This window comes from Cornus florida, unplaced genomic scaffold (genome assembly GCF_030987335.1).
Source record: "Cornus florida cultivar Cherokee Brave unplaced genomic scaffold, ASM3098733v1 CherokeeBrave_3.0.0_Hap2_Chr01, whole genome shotgun sequence".
Taxonomy (NCBI): domain Eukaryota; kingdom Viridiplantae; phylum Streptophyta; class Magnoliopsida; order Cornales; family Cornaceae; genus Cornus; species Cornus florida.
In genome coordinates, this window is record NW_026775571.1 from 49,941,710 (window position 1) to 49,946,621 (window position 4,912).

The following is a 4,912-nucleotide window of genomic DNA, read 5'->3' on the forward strand; positions in this document are numbered from 1 at the left end:
ATGGGAGTATGAATTAAGTGTTTGTGGAAGAAGTCAAATTGCATTGTTGTGAAGGCATAGTGTTTGTCATTCTTTGTGCTTGTTGTGTTTTACATTGTGCATGCATGGACGTCGTTCATTGAGACCAACTCTTGTCCCTCTTGATTTGCATCTTGAATCCATCGTTAGAAATCCTAGGGGAAGAGGAAGTTCAAATAGAACCAATCTATCAATGGATAACCATAATGATGATCATGTTGAGGACCTTGGTCACATAGACCAACAAGGTATCCTTTATCCTAATGTGCACAATGAGAACATACAAGAACCATTAGGCATGCCTAGGCCATACCTTCACCAGTCACCATAACAACAAGGCCAAGCTCCATGTGGAATGCCAAGGCCAATGTTTGCTCCACAACCTCCCATCATCAATCAAGGAATTCAAAACCAAGGTGTTCATGTTGTACCTCAAGTAGCTAATCCACCTCTTACTTTAAGAGACCATTATGTGCCTAATGAGTATAATGCACCTACAAGCATCCAATTGCCTCCATTTAGAGCACATCATTATGAAATTAAGCCACAAACCATTCAAATGCTTCCTAACTATCATGGACTTCCAAGTGAAGAACCTTACAAGCATTCGGATGAGTTTCTTGAAGTATGTTTCACCGTAAAATATACGGACATACCGGAAGAGGTCTTAAGACTCAAACTTTTTCCATTCACCTTAAAAGACAAGGCAATGTATTGGTTTAACAATTTTAGGCCTTTTTCAATCACTTCTTGGGCAGAAATGCAACAAGAGTTCTTGAAGAAGTACTATCCGGTTTCAGAAACCAATGGTATGAGAACCTCAATTCGAGAATTTTCACATGGGGATGGAGAAACGTTTCATGAGGCATGGGAACGCTTCAATGAGTTGCTTAGGAAGTGTCCACATCATGACATGCCCAAATGGCAATTAGTTCAATATTTCTTTGAAAGCTTATCAGACAATTATAAGTGTGTGGTTGATGCTTCCATGGGTGGCTCATACATTGATAGACATGAGGATAACGTGTGGCGTCTTTATGAGAACATGAGTGAAAATTCTTTGCATAGAACATTATCATCCAAGAATGGTTGAAATTCACAAGGTAGGAAGAGTGTTGGCTTACATCAAGTTGACCATTCAAATGAAATAGCCACCGAAATGAAGTCTTTATCTCAAAGGTTTGATCAATTTTTGATTAACCAAAACTCGGCGAACCAAGTATCTTCCTTCCCTAACCATTCTCATCGTGCATCAAATGAAATATGTATGACTTGTTCTAGTGTTCTTCATTCTACTTCTCATTGTCTCACGGACAAGTACAAAATGAACCTAATGAACAAGTCAATGCAGCTTTTGTGAACCAAGGGAACAATCCTTATGGTACTCACTATAATCCAAGTTGGAGAAGTCATCCGAATTTCTCTTGGAAAAACCAAGGAGAGGGCTCTAACCCTTCCCAAGGCAATTTTTAAGGGAAGAACATTCCACCTCCACTTCAAAAGCAAGGATCCCAAGGTTATAGACCTTATCAATCACAAGGGAATGAATTTGCTAATTCTCATTTTCCCAACCAATCTTATTCCCAAGGAAATACTAGAAGTCTCGCCTTTGAAGAAAGAGTTTTAAATGCTTTGGGCACATTAGAGGCTAACACTCAATTGCTTCATTATCACTCTCAATTTATTGCGAAGCTAAAAACCCAAGTAGGGCAAATAACAAGCACTCTCAATGCAAGAGAAAAGGGAAAGATGCCTATTAATGTCCCACCTAAGCAACAATGTGTTGTGGAAACCCATTCCTCATCAGAAGGTACACCATTGAACATGTTAATGCGGTGACTACCTTGCGGAGTTGTAAGATTGTGGACAATCAAGTAGAAGTGTCCAATGAAGAGAGTGAACTGGTGCAATCTCAAGTTATCGCCTATCCCGTTTCACATCCCGTTCTTCCTTCATTGCATATACATGATCTTGTGAATGAGAAAACTTCGAAATGTGATTTGAAGAATGATTTTGAAAATGATTTGAAGAAAGATTAGCAAAAAAATGAAGTTGAAAATGTTTTGCTGAAAAATTATTTGAAACAAAATGATTTGAGAACTTCTTGTGTTGAAGAGAGTTCAAAGGAAAATTCTGAAAAAGTGTTTGAACCAAAAGTTTCATTTTTGGATGCCTTAAAATGATCCATTTCAAAAGACAATTAAAAGGCAAAAACCAATGAAATTATAGAAATGTTTAGGTAAGTGAAAGTTAATCTTCCACTTCTGGATGCAATCAAGCAAATTCCGGCTTATGCCAAATTCTTGAAAGACTTGTGCACCTAAAAGAGGAAGAACAAGAGCCAAGCACCAAGAAAAGTGGTTTTGACCGAGCAAGTAAGCTTAATTCTGCAACATAACACTTTGCCAAAGTTTAAGGACCCTGGTTCGCCTACTACTTCATGCGTTATTGGTGATCATATCATTAATCGGGCACTTCTTGAGTTAGGAGCAAGTGTTAACCTTTTTCTATACTCGGTTTATGTCAAATTGGGCCTAGGTGAATTGAAACCGATGTCAGTAGTTTTGCAACTTACCGACCAATCCATTAAGAAGCCTAGGGGTGTCATTGAGGATGTTTTGATTAAAATTGATAAATTCTTCTTCCCGGTTGATTTCATTGTCATAGACACGGAACCGGTCCCCAATCCTAAAAGCCAAATTCCCGTTATCCTTGGCTATCCTTTTTTGGCAACCACTAATGCCAACATCAATTGTAGGACGGAGATAATGAAGATCTCATTTGGCCACATGAAGGTGAAGTTGAATATCTTCAATCCCACACCCAATTCATTTGACAAATATGAAGGAGAGGTTCACATTGTAGATAAATATCATGATCTTCAATGTCAAGGAAGTGAGCTTTTGTATAAGACCAAAACTTCCAAAGGATCATCTTCTACCTTGCATTCTAAAAGTCTTGTTTCAAATTCTTGCTTTGAAAGGGCATGGAAGCCCAAATGTTATGATTACATAGACAAAGGATCAAAAGTTTCTTTTAAGCTTAATCCAACAAGTTCTTCAAAGAACCATTTGTTGGGTAGAGTTCAAAGCATTTATCACCCTAACGAGGAGGGGATGCATTTTAAGATCTTTGATCCGGGCTAAAAGAGCCCAATGTCTTGCTAGGGACGCTAAAGACTAGCAAAAACATTTCGTAGGGTATCGAAACCCTATTCCTCCCTCATTTCTATCTTAAATTTCATTTCTTGCGAAGTCTAGATACTTGTTTTTGGTTCATATGCATTGCTAAGAACTGTGATTAGGATTGCATGAAATTTTGTGTTGTGATTGAGCATTTTGCATAAGTTCGATCAATTTCAAATGAGAGTTCGATCGATCGAACTTCCACCTACATCCAACACTTAGAAAAATTTTCTACCTACATCCACCTGCATCCAAATCACCTCTCTGTCCCATCGTTCGAACTTATTCCTAGATCGATTAGAAGCCCTTCCGATCGATCCAACTTCAAAGTTTGATCGATCTCATGTTTGAACACTTAGAAAAAATTTGAGCCTGCATCAACCTGCATATTCAGCTCTCTGTCTCATCGATCGAAAATATTCCAAGATCGATCTGAAGTTCTTCGATGGATCGAATATTCAAGTTCGATCGATCTTCAAGTTCCAACACTTAGCCAATTTTCTGAGCCAAAAACCTGCATATTTTTGCCCTTTGTTTGTGACGACCCTGGTTTTTAGGCCAGCGTGTCCTGTGATGAACCGTAAGGATGGTCCGATAACAGATCCGAATGCGGAAGCGAAAACAGAAAACAAGACTCTAAGAAGTCAAAGAGACCATCCATGAGGTCGTGGAACTCAATAAGAACTGATGCGGAAGCAAAAGATTGAAATATGACAAATAAGCCCCCAGGGGCAAAATAGTCATTTCAAAAAATTGTAGATTTGGGTGCCATTGAGCACACCGCTGGAAGGACAACAAAAAACTAATCAAGATGGACTCAAGAATCGCATGATTCGGAGTCCGGACGAAGGAGAAACGGCATGACGATGAAAAACGGACACTTAAAGCTTTAAGGGCAAACAGATAATTATCCAGAAATATCCAGGTGTAACTGAGCACACCGTTGGATAGACGACGAAAAATTAATCAAGTTCAAAAAAAAATTCACAGACTCGAAGTCCGGACGAAGGAGAAAAGCCCAAAAGAAGAATTGACGTCGCTGCGGCCCGACGAGGGGCCATGATAGCCCCATGCGCACGCCCATGCAGCACCCATGCACGCCGCGCGCGCGCTGGTGCACACATGGCTGGCAGCAGCAGCCCATAAAGCTGCTGTGGGTTTGTTTTTCAGAAAAATCCGGAACAGAGGCAGAATTTGGAGGCCTAGATGAATTTTTTTGCAAAAACACAAAGAAGAAACCCCCCTCAAAATTGAGTTTTCTACATAACTAGTAAGAGAATTAAAAAAAAAAACACAATGTAAAATGCCCAAAATGCCCTCCCAAGAAATCTGGTCCAAAGGGTCGAAAAAGCTGCTAAATAGAAAACTGAAAGCTGAACTTCGTAAGCGATTTTCGATGCCAAGACGACATTTTCTGGAAAAACATAAAAAAGAAACCCCCCCTAAAATCATGTTTTCTATTCAACCATGTTGAAAGAAGAAAATAAAACTACCGTGAAAAGTCTATAATGCCCCTAGATCAGAATATGCAAAAAAAGTGCGAAATGAATTCACAAGGGGCTCAAAACACAAACGATAAGGTTTTGCCCAGAAACAACCATGCACGCAAACGTAACTTACCTATTTGGACATGTTACAATGGTCCACGACTTAAAAATACCACCGATACAGAATCCAACCCCCCAACGGGCAAAAAGGCAAAAATAGAA

General features: G+C 39.4%; 1 pseudogene; it reads right to left on the reverse strand.

The window, feature by feature from the left end:
• Positions 1 to 834: 834 nt before the first annotated feature.
• LOC132283288 (small nucleolar RNA R71) lies at positions 835 to 933 on the reverse strand (annotated as a pseudogene).
• Positions 934 to 4,912: the final 3,979 nt, after the last annotated feature.